The sequence below is a fragment of the Nomascus leucogenys genome, chromosome X (assembly GCF_006542625.1).
Source record: "Nomascus leucogenys isolate Asia chromosome X, Asia_NLE_v1, whole genome shotgun sequence".
Classification (NCBI taxonomy): domain Eukaryota; kingdom Metazoa; phylum Chordata; class Mammalia; order Primates; family Hylobatidae; genus Nomascus; species Nomascus leucogenys.
The window spans coordinates 115,682,398-115,701,928 of NC_044406.1; the positions used below are offsets into that span (position 1 = coordinate 115,682,398).

Here is a 19,531-nt window from a genome sequence, read left to right on the forward strand (position 1 = left end):
CAGTGTTCTGGAGACTGGAAGTCCCAGATCAAGGTGCCAGCCAATTTGATTACTTGACAGTGCCCTCTTCCTGGCTTACAGAAAGCCTCCTTTTTATAAAATAGGAAAGAAGAAACAGCAGCACCCTATTCTCGCACCCTTTAAGCAAGGAAGTGCTGAGATGCTAGCAAAGTCTTGTATCAAAGCAAACAAATGCCACAACATTGATTTGTCATCTTTGAATCCCCATTCCTCCTAATATCCACTAGGTCAAAACTCTGCCTGGGAGACTGGAATACAGACATTGGCCTACCCTGTCCTATTCTGATTGCAGGTTCACAGGAAAATGGCAACTATGTCCATTTAACTCACTCTCTACAGTATTGTTGGGCAGAGAAGCATTTAAATGCTTTTGATGACGATGATTATAGAGAAAAATGAAATATAAATGGCTACTGACAAGTCTCATTGTAGCAACTTTTATAACCCCATTATTAAGGAGATGAATATTTTCATATTCCTAAACAAGAGGTAATAACATGTCTAAAGACTCTTTGCCCCTCACTTATTTTGTTAAAATGCTATTCTCATTTATTCTCCATCTTTTCCCCCTTGGTGTGCATTAGTTACTATGGAAACATCAGGATACCATAGTTTGAGCTTATCAACATTCTCAAGTTCCATTAGAGTTTGAAGGCAATTTATATCAAGGTGTTGGAGAAGGGGGTTGTTGCTGAGGCTTACAAATGAATGAAAGAGAAAATAAAATGTATGGCACAGCCAGACAAACACAGGCCTTATTCAGAAAGCACCAGGGAAGGGTTAGGAGTTCATCTCATCTGCCCAATTTATCTACCAGAATCCTGACTGTAATCAATGAGGTCTATCAAGTAAAGATATTTATGTATAACACCACCACCATGAGTTCTTTCAACTCAGAGCTTTAGCGGAACAGTTTTAAAAATTAGTCGAGTGACTGAACCACACACACTACGGAATTTGTTATATGCACATTACTGAGTAATTAAATTCATTATAAACAAATACACACACACACACACACACACACACACACACACACCAAGTACATCGAATATGAAGTCCACATTTCAACCATCAGATTAACCAACCTACATGTGTCTGTATCTATTCTTTCTACCTTTCGTCCTATTACAATATATGACAGTCCCAGAAGAGTTCAACCACTTTTATAATTTCAACTATCACCCATATGTTGCAGATTCCCAAATAGATATTTTGATCCTAGACCTTTGCCCGCTTGTGTGTGGGTATCTAGTATATATCTCTACCACAATGCCTCACATACAATTAAAACTGAATTTATCTTGTGTATTAGTCAAGGTTCCTGAGGGTTCTCCAAGATATATGTAATGAGAGAGACAGAGATTTATTATAAGGAATTGGCTCATGCAGTGATGGAGACTGAGAAGTCTCATGATGTGCCATCCGCAAGCCAGAGATCCAAGACAGCTGGTGGTATAGTTCCAGTCCAAGTCTCCTGAGAACAGGAGAAGCAAGGTGTAAGTTCCAGTTCAACTGCAAGAGAAGACCAATGTCCCAGCTCAGAAACAGTCAGGCAGAGAAAACGAATTCTCCCTTACCCTGCCTTTTGTTCTATAAAGGCCTGCAACAGATTGGAAGAGACTCACCCACACTGAGGAAGGCAATCAGTTTTACTCAGTCTATCAATGTAAGCGTTAAATCTCATCTAGAACCACCCTCACAGACACCCCCAGAATAATGTTTAGCCAAATATCTGGACACCCTTTGTTCCACTCAAGTTGACACATAAAATTAACCACCACATCATCTCCCCACTTGAACTAGATAGTACCCCATGTTCTTTACTCCAGTCGTGATATCACATCCACCCAATCACTCAATCTAGAACCCTTCAAATCACCTTTGCCTCCTCCCTCTCCCTTATTCGCTGTATTAGGTTAATCACTAAGTCCTACAATTTTTTTTTTTTTGAGATGGAGTCTCGCTCTGTTACCCAGGCTAGAGTGCAATGGTGCAATTTCAGCTCACTGCAACCTCCACCTCCTGGATTCAAGAGATTCTCCTGCCTCAGCCTCCCGAGTAGCTGGAAGTACAGGCACCTGCCATCATGCCTGGCTAATTTGTGTAGTTTTGTAGAGATGGGGTTTCACCATGTTGGCTAGGCTGGTCTTGAACTACTGACCTCAGGTGACCCACCCACCTTGGCCTCCCAAAGTGCTGGGATTAGAGGTGTGAGCCATGGCGCCCAGCCAAGTCCTGCAAATTTTACCTTCTAAAAAATTCCTCAAATTTGTCCCTGCCTTGGCTGGGCGTCATGGCTCATGCCTGTAATCCCAGAACTTTGGGAGGCCAGGGCAGGTGGATCACAAGGTCAGGAGTTTGAGACCAGCCCAGCCAACATAGTGAAACCCCACCTCTACTAAAGATATAAAAAAAATTAGCTGGGTGTGGTGCACCTGTAATCCCAGCTACATGGGAGGCTGAGGCAAGAGAATCGCTTGAACCTGGAAGGCAGAGGTTGCAGTGAGCTGAGATCTCGCCATCACACTCCAGCCTGGGCGACAGGGCAAGACTCCATCTCAAAAAATAAATAAATAAATAAAAATATTTATCCCTGCCTGTATATTTCTGTCACCCATGCCGGAGTGCAGTGGCGCGATCATAGTTCACTGCAGCCTCAACCTCCCGGACTCAAGCTATCCTTACACCTCAGTTTCCCTGGTAGCTAGGAACACATGTGCACTCCACCGCCACCACATCCGACTAATTTTTAAATTTTCATAGAGATGGGATCTCCCTATGTTGCCCAGGGTGGTCTTGAACTTCTGGGCTCAAGCGATCCTCCCACCTTGGCCCCCCAAAGTACTGGAATTACAGACACAAGCCACTGCACCTGGCTTATATTTCTTTTTTGACATTATCTATTAATGCTATGAGAGACGAAGAATTTTTTTTTGAGACAGTCTCACTCTGTCACCCAGGCTGGAGTGCAGTGGCATCATCATGGCTCACTGCCACCTTGACCTCCCCAGGCTCAGGTGATCTTCCTGCCTCAATCTCCTGAGTAGCTGGGACCACAGTCATGCACCATCACATCTGACTGATTTTTGTATATTTTTTGTTGTTGTTGTAGAGATGGGGTTTCATCAGTTGCCCAGGCTGATCTCAAACTCCTGGGCTCAAGGGATCTGCCCACCTCAGCCTCCCAAAGTGCTGGGATTACAGGTGTCAGCCACCATGCCCAGCAAGAGATGAGGATTAAGCTCAATTCCACCATTCCTACCTTCCATCCACCCCTTCCAATAAAGTTGTAGCATTATTTTTATTTCCTCTAATAGATATCTTTTTCACTTTAAATAACATACATCCACTTATATTTTCTGTTTAATCAACCATAGATAGTATCTCCTTAACGGCTTACTTTGCAAGATGAAGACATATTAGTATTCTATATTTCTCTCCAGCTCTCCTTACCCCTACCTCCCAACTTATATCCATTTCTCCACATCTCTATTTTCACCCTTTTCCAAGCCATCATCTTAACAAGCCAGGTGCTCCAATGAACCACCCAGGGAATGGTGATGAAGTGAATGAGGACAAAGTGATGGTAAAGCAGCTTCATGGGTAGGAAACTCACATCTCTAAAAAATGCTGTGCAGAACTCATTAGCATCTCTGAGTTCTTGGAACATAAGAAAAAATCGCACTAAAAGTCCACCTGTCCTCACCATAAATGACAGCGAGGAGTCAGTGCCTTCAGAAGACTTGTGCAGCTGTACCAAGCCACCAGCCGCCCAGTTCAAGCAGCGAGAGTCCCAAGGAAAATGGTGGCAGCTAAGGGGACATAAAGGAGAAGCTGGGCACAGAGTCTGTCTTGCACTTAAAGACAGAGACTGCCCTACCATCCACACTCCAGAACATAAGCTATTTACCCAAAGGCAAAGTGGCCAATATTAATGTGCCTCTTCAGGCATTACAAAGAGACAAGGGAGTGGTAAATCAGTGGAGCTCATATGTGCTGCTGGCCCCTCTGCCCAGCGCCAACAGCATTTTTTCAACGACAGCAGATCTAGCTCACTGAGAAGATCTGCATTCAAGTGAACTCGCGGGCCTCCCACACTCTCCACTCCAGCTAATACCCTGAAGACCTTAGATAGCTACATGTCCAAGCAAGTTTCTGCAGCTGTGGCTTTGCTCAGCCAGAAAGCTGGAAGCCAAGGTCTGTCTCTGGACACCTTAAACAAGCCAAGCTATCTCACCAGCATCCCTTCTGCTGCCAGCTCTGTGACCCCATGGCTGACACCCTTCACCCTGAAGCTGGATAGGATACGGGTGCTCCTGAATGTTGTGTCTCAGCTCCCAAGTGCTTTGCTACCTCAGGCTTGGGTTCTGTGCTCTTTCAGAGTCCTTTCTCTACTGTGGCATTATATCCATCCAAGAAAGAGAAAGATAAGCCACCAAACATCTGAGATGTGTGTCGAACCCAAAGACGAGGCCATCCTCTACAAGCACAGCTGTAAGAACTGTAGCAAGGTTTGGGAGACTGGTAGCTCCTTGCAGATCTATCACCACATGCATACTGGAGAGAGACCCTTCATGTTCTCTGTGTGTGGTCATGGCTTCACCACCAAGGGTAACCTTAAGGTATACTTTCATCAATATCCCCAGGTGAAGGCAAACCCCCAGCTGTTTGCCAAGTTCCAGAACAAAATGGTGGTAGGCAATGGCACCTCATGCACTCTCTGTACCTGTCCCCATAGATGAATCCAGTCTCTCTTTAGACAGCAAACTTGTCCTTGTAACAAGGACCCCCTCCATAGAACTATCTCAAAATCTTTCTTCGGGGGTTAACCCCAATGACCACATGGGTGGCTCATTGTTGGGCCTTCTCCAGAAAGCAACGGTGGACCCACACTCCCTGGGGTGGTGCCAAACCATAATTCCCCAAGGGTTGGTGGCTTTCAAGGGAGTGGGACCATCAAGCCAGGGTCAGAGACCATGAAATTGCAGCAGCTGGTAGAGAACAGCAACAAGGCCACTTCTGACCCCAGTGAATGTCTCACTTGCCACCGAGTCTTAAGCTGCCTAAGTTCCTTCACAATGCATTACCTCCCTTGGGAAAACTGGCCTCCATGCCTTGTCTACACAGTCCCTGTACAGGGTTCCTGATCGGTAAGTAAAGAATGTTGCTTTCTAACAGGCCCGGGAGCCCCAAGTTATCTTGGGACCTCAAGAAAAGAGGAAATTTAGGTATTTGATGGTACAAACCCATGGCTGGGTTTGGCTTTAAAAAAGTCTTATCTGGCCGGGCACGGTGGCTCACGCCTGTAATCCCAGCACTTTGGGAGGCTGAGGCGGGCAGATAATGAGGTCAGGAGATTGAGACCATCCTGGCTAACACAGTGAAACCCCATCTCTACTAAAAAAAAAATACAAAAAATTAGCCTGTAGTCCCAGCTACTCGGGAGGCTGAGGCGGGAGAATTGCTTGAACCCAGCGGGCAGAGGTTGCAGTGAGCTGAGATTGCGCCACTGCACTCCAGCCTAGGCAACAGAGCAAGACTCCACCTCAAAAAAAAAAAGTATTATCTAAGATTTCTTAAGGAACAGAGTTCCGTCAAAGGCAATTTTAAAAGCCTATGTTAAAAATAATTATTCTTGAAGTCAAGGCAGGCGGATCACTTGAGGTCAGGAGTTCAAGACCAGCCAGGCCGATATGGTGAGACCCTGCCTCTACTAAAAATAGAAAAATTAGCTGGGCGTGGCAGCGTGTGCCTGTAATCCCAGCTACTTGGAAGGTTGAGGCATGAGAATCGCTTGAACTCAGGAGGCGAAGGTTGCAGTGAGCCAAGATCGTGCCACTGCACTCCAGCCTAGGCGACACAGTGAGACTCCATCTCAAAAAAAAATCTAACAATTATTATTATTATTGCTGCACTTTATACAAATAATCAGGCCAAGTACAATAAAGCAAATCAGTCTTACCATGATTTGTCTTTAGTAAAAATGGGAGACTGGAGAGAGAAAAATTGTTTCAAGAACGATGGTACACCTGTTATTAAATTATAGTCTCATTCGTTGTTCTTAAGGTTTTTTTTTTCCTGCAATTTAGAATAACCGTGCTTATTCCTGTGAACCAAGCAGTGATCTCTGGCTGCTGCTCAGAAGAAACAAGAGGGATGGGTAATGTAAAAATCTGGGTCAATATTCTAATTCTGGGCATATATTAGAATTAGCTAGCAACACCATATCAGCTTGGTTTCAACAATTGCCCAGTTCATGGAAAGCTTTCTTATTCAGTTCAGTTGGAATAATTTTACTTACTCTGTTTTACTGTGGTGGAAAATATTGCTGTTGTACTCTTTGTGTAGGAATGCAGGATAAGCTTACTCAACATTTTCTTAAATTGAATACTTACTACAGATATCACCTTTTGCCAGAACTCAAGAGTTATGGATGGCCCTCACCATACTTACACTTTCTGACTGAGCTCCTCTCTACCCTGAATACAAGAGACCCTAATAGGTAGGCAGGAATATCATTGCCCAATTCAGCCTGAAGAAGTTACAGAAGATGGATCTTTGTCCCTCTAACCCTTAAGATTAAGGGTTCCTGGCCAGACGTGGAGGCTCACACCTGTAATCCCAGCACTTCGGGAGGCCGAGGCGGGTGAATCACCTGAGGTCACGACTTCGACACCAGCCTGGCCAACATGGCAAAACCCCATCTCTACTAAAAATACAAAAATTAGCCAGGCATGGTGGCACGTGCCTGTAGTCCCAGCTACCTGGCAGGCTGAGGCAGGAGAATTGCTTGAACTCGGGAGGCGAAGGTTGCAGAGGGCCGAGATCGCGCCACTGCACTCCAGCCGGGGTGACAGAGCAAGACTCCATCTCAAAAAAAAAAATAATAATAATAATAAAAGATTAAGGATTTCTTTGTAAAAGGCAGGGGAGAAATATGTCAGAAATGTTCAAAGCAGAGTGCCTCCATCCTGAATAGGGGCTGGGTAAAATGAGACTGAGACCTACTGGGCTGCATTCCCAGGAGGTTAAGCATTCTAAGTCACAGGATGAGATAGGAGGTCGGCACAAGATACAGGTCACAAGGACCTTGCTGATAAAACAACATGTGGTAAAGAAGCAGACCAAATCCCACCCAAACCAAGATGGTGAGGAAAGTAACCTCTGGTCGTCCTCACTGCTCATTATATGCTAATTATAATACATTAGCATGCTAAAAGACACTCCCACCAGCACCATGACAGTTTACAAATGCCAAGGCAATGTCAGGAAGTTACCATGTATGGTCTAAAAGGGGGAGGAATCCTCAGTTCCAGGAGTTGCCCACCACTTTCCCGGAAAACTCATGAAAAACCCGCCACTTGTTTAGCATGTAGTCAAGAAATAACCACAAAAATAGCCGACCAGCAGCCCTCAGGGCTGCTCTGCCTATGGAGTAGCCATTCTTTTATTCCTTTACTTTAATAAATTTGCTCTCACTTGGAAAAAAAACATACATTACCACACCCACACTGGGGAGAGACCCATCCAATGTGAAATCTGTGGCCAAGCTTTTTCTACCAAAGGCAACGTAAAGACACTTCTCAGGGTTCACGGAACCAACTCATCCATAAGTACATACCTCATTAGTCAAAAGAAATTTACCAATGTGGTCATGTTGCAACAACATATTTGGATGAACATGGGCACTCAGATTCCCAGCATGTCCCCGCCAGAGAATCCCTGTGATTTTAGGGGTCCTGAGCCAATGATGGTCAGTGAGAATGGTAATACAAGTGCCATCTGCCATGATGATGTTGAAAGAAGACGCCACTGTGGACAAAGTCAGCTCCCAGGATGCCCCCAGTAGCTACTCAAAGGTCCTCACACCTCTTCTTAGCATCCACTTAATATAACCCACCCTAGGGTTTGCCATGAAGGCTTCCCTAGCAGTCACCAGGAAAGTGGGTCCCGTTCCTTCTGGCCTGCAGTGGCAGAGCAGCTGAAAAAACGATTCAGTGGAGAGCAACAGTTTAATGACTCATTCTCACTGATGGGAGACCAGGACTATTAGCCAAACTCCAGATGCTGTGGAAACCACATCCTTCCAGGCATGCTCCCTGGCAAGTAGCCAAGCAGAAAACATTATGTCAAAGTCTCCAGATGCTGGGGGCAAAGCTGAGCACCCCAAGAACAGCCACACTGAGATGGGCTGTCTCCCATCAACGTTTTTCTGAGCCCAGTCAACCTATGTCAAAGTTCAAGTTTTAACAGGCTTGGTGGCTAACGCTTGTAATCCCAGCTACTAATGAGGCTGGGGCAGGAGGATCACTTGAGCCCAGGAGTTCAAGGTTGTGGTAAGCTATGATTGTGCCACTGCACTCCAGCCTGTGCAAAAAGGAGAGACCCTGTCTCTAAAAAATAAAAATGAAAAGCTGAAGTTCCTGGTGACACAGATAGGAGACATGGAAATACTGGATAGAAGAGGGCAGTTCCCCAGCAAAGGCCCCACCCTCAAGCCTGGATACGCACAGCCCTAAGTGAGAAAAGGCATTCCTGTTTTTGTGCCGAAAATGTTGCTTTTGGCCCATCACGCCCCCTATCCTGTACCCATATAAACCCCAAACCCGAGGCTCCAGAAGCAGGAGATGAGGAGATGAGCAGACAAATGGCAGAACGGCACGGCACAGGAGAGAAAAGAAGAAACGTCAGGAGGAGTTTGGCTGGGGGTGGTCAGAGAATCAGCCATTGGATGGCCAAACTCCAGGGGAAGATCATCTTCCCACTCCATCCCCTGTCCAGCTCCTCATCTATCCCACTGAGAGCCACCTCCACCACCCAATAAAACCCTGCATTCTCCATCCTTCAAGTCCATGTGTGACCTGATTCTTCCAGGATTCTGGACAACAACTCAGGATACAGAAAGCTGTCACACTGGCCCTCTGCCTTTGCAGAAAGGCAGAGGGTCCACTGAGCTGATTAACACTTAAGCCATCTGCAGATGGCAAGGCTAAAAGAGCGCACTGTAACACACTCCCACTTGGGCTCCTGCACCTGTCTGTCTGTGTACTCCCCCTCATGTAAGAGGTTTGAGCAGCAGTGGCGACCAAACAGACAAGCCACACCTGTCACACGTCCTGTGAGGGGGGTCAGGGAACTCTCTCTTTCACTGGCACATTAGTTGGATCCCCAGTCATGTCCCTGGTGTTAGCGGCCCAGCCACACTGACAGGCCAAGCAACACAGCTGCACACAGTGTGAGAAGAACTTCTCATCCACTAATGCTCTTCAGATTCACAAGTGGACTCACACTAGAGAATAGCCTTTTGTGTGCAGCATACATGGGCAAGCTTTTACCACCAAAGGCAACTTGAAGGTCCACTGTATGACTCATGGAGCAAACAATAACTCAGCACACCAGAGAAGGAAGCTAGCCATTGAGAACACTGTGGCTCAATTAGGTATGAATGGAAAGAATCTCAGAAATGTTTACTGGAAATCCTGGCCCCTTCAGTGAAGGTGGTGGAACCAATACACCAACATGCTCAACAGTGGTCTTGCCATGAAGACTAGCAAGATCTCTATGACCCAGAGTGGTGGTGTTCCCACTCTCCCAGTTTCTGTGGGGGCCAACTCTACTGTGAATAACACTGCTGAGTCCAAGATGGATGGCTCCCAGTCAGGTATCAGTGCCAATGTGGAAAAACCAGGTGCTACTGAGACTGGTTCCCTCACTTCCTGGAAGAAAACAAGATTGTGGTCAGCTAAGCTAAAGGGGAACTTGCCTGGAAGAAGAAATGTAGACAGAGTGAAATGTCTAGAACATGCTTGTTCAACCCTCAGCCCACAGGCCACATGCAGCCCAGGGTGGCTTTGAATGTGGCCCAACACAAATTCGTGAAGTTTCTTAAAACATTCTGAGATTTTTTTGTGATTTATTTTTTTTAAGCTCATCGGCTATTGTTAGTGTTCGTGTATTTTATGTGTGGCCCAAGACAATTATTCTTCCAAGGTGGCCCAGGGAAGCCAAAAGATTGGACACCCCTAGTCTAGACCGTGCTTTTTATTCTTTTATTATTTTTTATTTGTATAAATTTATGGGGTACAAGTGTAATTTTGTTACCTGCATAGATTGTGTAGTGGTGAAGTCAGGGCTTTTAGGGTATTGATCACCCAAATAACCTACATTGTACCCCTTAAGTAATCACTCATTATCCACCCCTTGCCTTACCCTTCCAAGTCTCCGTTGTCTATCATTCCACACACTACCTCCATGTGTACACTTTATTTAGCTCCCACTTATAAGTAAGAACATGTGATATTTGTCTTTCTGTGCCTGGCTTGTTTCACCAAAGTTAATGGCCTCCAGTTCCATCCATGTTGCTGCAAAAGACATGATTGCATTCTTTTTATGGCTGCATAGTATTCCATGATGTATACATACCACAGTTTCTTTATCTAATCCTCCTTTGATGGACACTTAGGTTGATTCCTTATCTTTGCTATTGTGAATAGTGCTGTGATAAACATACTATTGCAGATGTCTTTTTGATATAATGACTTATTTTTCTTTGGGATTGCTGGATGGAAAGTAGTTGCATTTTTAGTTCTTTGAGAAATCTCCATACAGTTTTCCATAGAGGTTACACTAATTTACATTCCCACCAACAGTGTATAAGAGTTCATTCCCTTTTCTCCCCATCCTCGCTAACATCTGTTAGTTTTTCTCTTTCTAATAATAGCCATATGACTAGTGTAAGATGGTTTATCATTGTGGTTTTAATTTGCACATCTCTGATGATTAGTGATGTTGAGCATTTTTTCATGTCGGTTGGCCATTTGTCTTCTTTTCAGAAATGTCTATTCATGTCCTTTGCCCACTTTTTAATGGGATTATTTGTTCTGTTTTTTTTTAAAAAAACCCATCTCCTCCTCCCGTTTTCCTTATTCTTACTGATATGCAAATGATGTTTACAGATGGCAACCTCAGGCAGTTCTACAATCACAATTGTTATGCTGCTTTGCAAAACATAAAAACAAAAAAAATCAAAAAAGAAAATATCTATACCAAAACAAATACAGACTATAATTATTTTTTAATTTTGGAAAGAAGCAAGTCTTGAAAGTAGCTTTGTTACTTCCAACAAACTATATACATAGAAATTCTGTACAGCCTACAGTAGCTATTTCCCAAGACTGTCGCCTATTTCAAGGTGGAACAGTTCGAACTTATTGAACCACAGTGGAAAAGACAACTACTTAGCTTAGTGGGGTGGGGAGGAGTACTGTATACTTCCATGATAACTGTCTGCAAGTAAATGGACAAGGTTATCATCTATTTAGGGACCTGTTTTGTATGTCTCCTAACCCTGTACCCATCTTTTGTTTTGTTTTTTGAAAGTTCTTTTTTTTTTGAGACAGAGTCTTGCTGTCGCCCAGGCTGGAGTGCAGTGGCCTCATCTCGGCTCACTGCAAGCTCCGCCTCCCAGGTTCACAACATGCTCCTGCCTCAGCCTCCTGCGTAGCTGGGACTACAGGCACCCGCCACCTCGCCTGGCTAACTTTTTGTATTTTTAGTAGAGACGGGGTTTCACCGTGTTAGCCAGGATGGTCTCGATCTCCTGATCTGGTGATCTGCCCGCCTTGGCCTCCCAAAGTGCTGGGATTACAGGCGTGAGCCACGGCGCCCAGCCTTGAAAGTACTTTCAAAAATAAAGCAAAAAAAAAAAAAAAAAAGATTATAGAATTACAAATTCCTCCAACTTTTTTTTTTTTTTTTTTTTTTAAGATGGAGTCTCATTCTTTCGCCCAGGCCGGAGTGCAGTGGCGCTGTCTCGGCTCACTGCAAGCTCCACCTCCCAGGTTCACGCCATTCTCTTGCCTCAGCCTCCCGAGTAGCTGGGACTACAGGCGCCCACCACCGAGCCCAGCTAATTTCTTTGTATTTTTTTAGTAGAGACGGGGTTTCACCGTGTTAGCCAGGATGGTCTCAATCTCCTGACCTCGTGATCCGCCCGCCTCGGCCTCCCAAAGTGCTGGGATTACAGGCATGAGCCAAAGCGCCTGGCCTAATTCCTCCAACTTTTTTTGTTTTCTAAATGGAGTCTCGCTGTCACCCAGGACGCTGGAAGTGCAATGGTGCAATCTCGGCTCACTGCAACTTCCACCTCTGGGGGTCAAGGGATTCTCCTGCCTCAGCCTCCCAAGTGGCTGGGATTACAGGTACCTGCCACCACACCCAGCTAATTTTTGCATTTGTAGTAGAGACGGGGTTTCAGTTTCACCACGTTGGCCAGGCTGGTCTCAAACTCCTGGACTCAAGTGATCTGCCCGCCTCGGTCTCCCAAAGTGCTGGATTACAGGGGTGGGCCACTGTGTCCGGCCTCCTTTAACTTTAGAACTTTAAATAGGATGTTCTCAAATGGACTTATTTTAGTTGTTAGGGAGTCAGTGTCTGCTTATTTAAATACAGCTCAGTTGGAGCCACAAGAGTTCGAATGTATTCCACACACTTCCCTTTACCCTCCTGAACACCAGAAGAGGTGGGCCACTGAGCAAGGAATCTCAGGTGACTTAATTTAGTTCACCAGTGCCCACTCTGTTGAAGAACTGGATTTTCATTCCAGAGGAGAAACTCATGGGAAGAAGTGTTTCCTTTCACAGGGTCACATACTAATTTTTAAAAAGTATAGTTGGTGCAACTTATGCCAAGTAATTATGCAAATTTTTTGCCCTGAGTATTGCATGAAGGCTACAAAGTTGGAACAGGCAAATCCTGGGTATGAAAGCTTTAGTTTAAATATTTCACTTTTTTTGTAGCCATAGTCTCTATTTTCCTATTTTATGACCACTGAAGTATTCCCAGGCCCTGTCTGGTTGTTTGTTTGTTTGTTTGTTTGTTTGTTTGTTTGTTTTTGACACGGAGTCTCACTCTGTCACCCAGGCTGGAGTACAGTGGCACAATCTCAGCTCACTGCAACCTCCGCTTCCCAGGTTCAAGGGATTCTCCTGCCTCAGCCTCCCAAGTAGCTGGGACTACAGGCTTGTGCCACCATGCCCGGCTAATTTTTTCTATTTTTAGTGGAGATGGGGTTTCACTATGTTGGCCAGGCTGGTTTCAAACTCCTGACCTCAGGTGATCCACTGGCCTTGTCCTCCCAAAGTGCTAGGTTTACAGGTGTAAGCCACCATGCCTGGCCGCTGTCTTAAACCTAAGTGTTACTGGTGGAGGGTGTCCAGGTTCTTGTCGTATTGGACAAAACAGACAAAGCAAGGAAAGAATGAAGCAACAAAAGCAGATTTATTGAAAATGAAAGTATGCTCCACAATGTGGGAGCGGACCTGAGCAGCGGCTCGAGGGCCCAGATACAGAATCTTCTTGGGTCCAAATACCCCCTAGAGGTTTCCCATTGGCCACTTGGTGTTCACCTCATGCAAATGAAGTGGTGGCCCGCAATCACTCTGATTTGTTGCTGTCTGCAACCAATTTCGAAGTTACAAAATTACACTCTTATGCAAACCTGTGATTGGTTTTTGCAACCAGTCAGAGGCACTTTCAGTTTCCCATCTGCCAGGCAGAAAAGGTGGAGGTTTGCAGAGGGAATAGTCTCTGGTCCTTTTGTTATTTAGGTGTGGAAAGTTGGGGTTTCCCTTTCAATTTAGTTCTAGGAAGTCAGCATAAACCAGCCTTGGGTTCCCTGCCTCCAGACCCTATTCTTCTGCTTCGTAAGAGTTGATGTATTGGTGGGAACAGCTGGACATGTAAGATGTTTTCGTGATTCCTTTTTTCAAATCCCCTTTTGTATATATAATAATACTGAGCAAACAATGAAATGTTGCTCTAACAATTAAACCTAACTTGTGGGTGGAGAAATCATTCCCCTCTAAGTAGAAAGCCCTTACTGAAATGTGCATCAAGACTATTACCCAAAGTTTTGTCTCTTAGTTACTGCACCTGACTTTAGGATACAAAGTGTTTTTTGTCCAGTTGTGCCTTTCCTTCTGGAATTGTAAGTGAACACAATAATAGTACCTCTTTACGCTGTTAAGTGTTATGTTACAGAGAACACAGCAGTGGTTTTTCCACTGTTGAACTAATGATGCTTTGTGAGTGTACGATCTATGGAGAATCCCCTGTAGTTGTACCTGCTGTTGGGAAAACAATTTTGCATGTTTTTCTATCCAAAATAATAATTATATTATTTATATTACAATCAGTATTATAGTAAATGTAAATGAAATAAGTACTACACTCAAAAGTAAGGGATAGACTGAGTGTGGTGGCATGGTGGCTTATGCCTGTAATCCCAGCACTTTGGGAAACCAAGGCAGATCACTTGAGCTCAGGAGTTCAAGACCAGGCTGGGCAACATAGTAAAACCCTCTCTCTACAAAAAAAAAATAATAATAATAATACAAAAAAATTAACCATGCGTGGTGGCACATGCCTTTAGTTCCAGCTACTTGTGTGGCTGAGGCAGGAGGATCGCTTGAGCCTGGGAGGTCGAGGCTGCAGTGAGCCACGTTCACCCCACTGCACTCCAGCCTGGGTGACAAAGTGAGATCCTGTCTCAAAAAAAAAAGTAAGGGATTATCAGACTGAATTTAAAAACAGGATCTAACTATATGCTGTCTTGAGCAGAAACTTTAGATTCAATATATACTACAAATAGGGTGAAAGGATGGAAAATAATATGCCATGCAATAACCATGAGTGAGCCGGCTATACCAATGTATTAGTTTTCTATTGCTGTGTAACAAATTATCACAAATTTAGTAGCTTAAAACAATACCCATTTATTATCTCACAGTTCTCTAGGTCATAAGACCAGGCAGGTTCCCTACTTAAGGTTTAAAAAAGCCAAAATCAAGATGTTGGCCATGCTGGGCTCTCATCTGGAAGTTCAAGGGAAAAATCCACCTGCAAACATAAAACAGAATCTGCTTCCAAGTTCATTCAAGTTATTGACAGAAATGCAGTTCCATGAAGCTGTAAAACTGAACTCTCCATTTCCTTGACACAGTGGTCCCCACTACCATCAAATAAACAATAGAGCATCAAATCCTTTTTGTGCTTTGAATCTCTGATGACCTCTTCTGGTACTAGCCAGAGAAAATTCTCTGCATTTAAAGGGTTCACCTGACTAGGTCAGTCCTATAATCTCAATATACTAAGGTTAACTGAGTCATGACTTAAATTATATCTGGAAAATTAATTCCTTCAGAGAAGCACTCAGATTAACATTTTAATTAATTTAAAATTGATTATATTATAATTGAAAAATAAAAATGGTGCATATTCATGGTATACAACATGATGCTTTGATAGATGTGTACATTGTGAAATGATTAAATCAAGGTAACTAACATATCTATTACTTCACATACTTATCACTTACTTATCACTGGTGGGAACACAGTTATCCTGGCATCATTTGTTGAAAAGACTGTCATTTGCACATTGAATTATCTTGGCACCTTTGTCAGCCATCAGCTGACCATAATATAAGGATTAATTTATGGACTCTCCATTATATTTCTATCCTCATGTCAGTATCTCACTGTCTTGATTACTGTGACATATATATAGTAAGTTTGAAAGATGGAAATGAAAATTCTCCCATTGGCTCCTTTTCAAAATTGGTTATTCTGGGTCCTTTGTATGTCCATATCCTTTACATATTTTAGGAGCAGTTTGCCAATTTCTACAAAAAAAAAAAAAAAAGAATGCTTGCTAGAATCTTTATAGGGATTTTGCTTAATTTTTATTTTTTTATTTTCAGTTTTAGAGATGTGGTCTCACTCTGTCACCTAGGCTGGAGTGCAGTGGCATGATCTTGGCTCACTGCAGCCTCAAACTCCTGGGCTCAAGCGATCCTCCCACCTCAGCCTCTGGAGTGGCTGGGACTACAGGCATGCACCACCAATGCCTGGTTGGGATTTCATTTAATTTATAGATCAATTTGATGAAAACTGTCATCTTGGCAATATTGGGTCTTACAATTCATGAAGATGGAATTTCTCTCCATTTACGTAGATCTCTTATTTCCCTGAGCAATGTTTTATAGATTTTGTGTATGTCTACATTTTTTGCTAAATTTATTTCTAAGTATTTTATTCCTTCTGATGTTGCTGTGAATAGAACTGTCTCCCTAATTTCATTTTCACGTTTTCACTGCTATTATATAGATACATAATTTATTATATTTAACTTTTACCTTATATGCTTGATAAACTCACTTATTAGCCTAGATGCCTTTTTGTAGATTCCATCTGACTTTTTACATTAAAGATCGTCATCTGAAAAGAATGCTGGTTTTACTTCTTTCTTTCCAACTTGAATGGCTTTTATTTCTTTCTTTTCTGATTGCACCAGTTTCGAATGTCCAGGACAGTGTTTAACACAAGTGGCAAGAGTAGACATCCTTGAGTTGTTTCCAATCTTAGGAAGAAAGTGTTCACTTTCACCAGCGATGTTATGATGATGTTATGATATGAGCTGTAGACTTTTCTCGTGCCCTTTATCAGTTTGAGAAATTTACCTTCTATTCTGATTTTGTTGAGGATTTTTAAAAAATGTGGTGAAACATATGTAACATAAAATCTACCATTTTAACTATTTATAAGTGTATAGCTCAGGGACATTAAGAACATTTACATTGTTGTGCAAGCATCACCACCATCCATCTCCAGAGTTTTTCATCTTCCCAAACTGAAACTCTGTACCCATCAAACAGTAACTCTCCATTCCCTCTGCTCCAAGCTCCTGGCAACCACCATTCTACTTTCTGTCTCTATAAATTTGGCTACTCTAATTACCACATGTAAGTGGAATCCTTTTGTGTTTTTTCTGATTCTATTTTATCTCCACTAAAAAAAACAACAACAATTTTTTTAGAGACAGAGTCTCACTATGTTGCCCAGGCTAGAGTATAGTTCACAGGCACAATCATAGTGTACTATAGCCTCAAACTCCTGGAGTCAAGCTATCCTCCTGCCTCAGCTTCACAGGCACGCATCACTGCGCCGGGCAAAATCTATTTTATCTCCATCAAAAATGGAGATAGGCCAGGCACGGTGGCTCATGCCTGTAATCCCAGCACCTTCCGAGGCCCAGGTGGGCAGATCATTTGAGGTCAGGAGTTTGAGACCAGCCTGGCCAACATGTCGAAACCCCATCTCTACTAAAAATACAAAAATTACCCAGGCATGGTAGCGCATGCCTGTAGTCCCAGCTACTCAGGAGGCTGAGGCACGAGAATCACTTGAACCCAGAGGGGAACAAGTTGCAGTGAGCCAAGATCGTGCCACTGCACTCCAGCCTGGGTGACAGAGCAAGACTCTGTCTCAAAAAAAAAAAAAAAAAAGAAAAAAAAAGAAAAAGAAAAGAAAAAAAGGAGATAAAATAGAATAATAAAAAATATGCAAATACGCAATACAAAAAAAAAGGCAGGAAAAGAGAAAATAAAAGGAACACAACAGGTGGGGAAAATATAAAACAATTACAAAAATAATAGATTTAAACTTAATCATAGGCTGGGCAAGGCTCACACCTATAATCCCAGCACTTTGGCAGGCAGAGGCGGAGGATTGCTTGAGCCCAGGAGTTCAAGACCAGCCTGGGCAACAGAGCCAGACTCCACCCCTACAAAAAATTTAAAAATTAGCTGGGCATGGTGGCACTCACCTGTAGTCCCAGCTACTTGGGAAGCTGGGGTGAAAGGTTCGCTGGGGCCCAGGAGTTTGAGGCTGCAGTGAGCTATGATTGCAACACTGTACTCCAGCCTGAGCAACAGAGCAAGACCCTACCTCAAAATAAATAAATAGATAAATAAACTTAATCATATAAATAATCACATTAAATTAAAATGGCCTAAATACTCCAATCAAAAGCAAAGATTATCAGCTTGGATAAAAAAGTAAAAACCAACTATATACTATCTATAAGAAGCACACAGCCAGGTGCAATGGTTCACACCTGTAATCCCAGCAATTTGGGAAGCCAAGCTGGGCAGATCGCTTGAGCTCAGGAGTTTGAGACCAGCCTGGCCAACATGGTGAAACCCTGTATCTACAAAAGAAAAGAAAAGAAAAATTAGCCGGGCATGGTGGGGTGCACCTATAGTCCCAGCTATTTGGGGGGACAGAGGCAGAAGGATGGCTTGATTGCTGGAGTTCAAGGTTACAGTCAGCTATGATCATGCCACTGCACTTAGCCTTGGTGACAAAGTGAAACCCTGTCAAAAAAAGAAAGGAAGGAAGGAAGGAAGGAAGGAAGGAAGGAAAAAAAGAAAGAAAGAAGGAAGGAAGGAAGGAAGGAAGGAAGGAGAAAGAAGAAAGAAAGAAGGAAAGAAAGAAAGAAAGAAAGAAAGAAAGAAAGAAAGAAAGAAAGAAAGACATTTTAACATGAAGCCACAAATAGGGAAAAAGTAAAAAGGATGAAAAAAAGATATGTCATGTTAACACCAATCAAAAGAAAGCTCTAGGAGCTATATTAATATCAAAGTGGACTTCAGAGGAAAGAATATTACTAGAAATAAAAATGGTTATTTTATAATGATAACATGATCGATTCATCAAGAGGACTTAACAATCTTAAATGTTTATGCATCTGTATTAGTTTTCTATTGCTGCATAACAAATTCTCACAAGCTTAGCAACTTAAAACAACATATATTTATTATCTCTCAGTTTACATGGATCAGAAGTCTGGGAACAGCTTAGCTAAGTCCTCTGCTCAGAATCTAGGGAGGCTGTAATCAAGGTATTAGCTGATAGCTTTGTTCTCCTGGGGAAACTCAACTAGGAAAGAATAATTTCCAGGCTCATTCCAGGCTCCTGGTTGGCAGATTTTACTTCCTTGTGACTATATGACTGAGGGCCATACCAACTCAACATATTGACCAACTTCTCCTAATTGGCATTTATGGGACACTCCAACCAATCACAACAGAATATACATATTTTTCAAAAGCACATAGACCATTTATCAATATACACCATACTTTGAGCCATAAAACAAGTCTCAATAGATTGTAAAGGATTCCAGTAATAAAAAGCATTTTCTCTAACCACAACTGAATTAAATTAAAAGTCAATAACAGAAAGACCTGTGGTAAATCTTGAAATATTTGTAAATTAAATAACATATTGCTAAACAACCCTTGGGTCAAGGAAGATATCAAGTGGAACAATTAAAAAGAATTTTGAGGCTAGGCACAGTGGCTCACACCCGTAATCCTAGCACTTTGGGAGGCCGAGGCAGGTGGATCACTTGAGGCCAGGAGTTCAAGACCAGCCTGGTCAACATGGTGAAAACCCATCTCTACTAAAAATACAAAAATTAACTGGGCACGGTGGCATGCACCTATAATCCCAGGTACTCGGGAGGCTGAGGGAGGCAAATTGCTTGAGCCCGGGAGGTGGAGGTTGCAGTGAGCCATGATCATGCCACTGCACTCCAGCCTGGGTAACAGAGTGAGACTCCATCTCAAAAAAAAAAAAGAAAAGAAAAAAGAAAAAGAAAAGAA

General features: G+C 43.1%; 1 pseudogene; it reads left to right on the plus strand.

Annotated features, from left to right (window-relative positions):
* Positions 1-427: 427 nt before the first annotated feature.
* LOC100606211 lies at positions 428-9,770 on the plus strand (annotated as a pseudogene).
* The last annotated feature ends 9,761 nt before the right edge of the window (positions 9,771-19,531 follow it).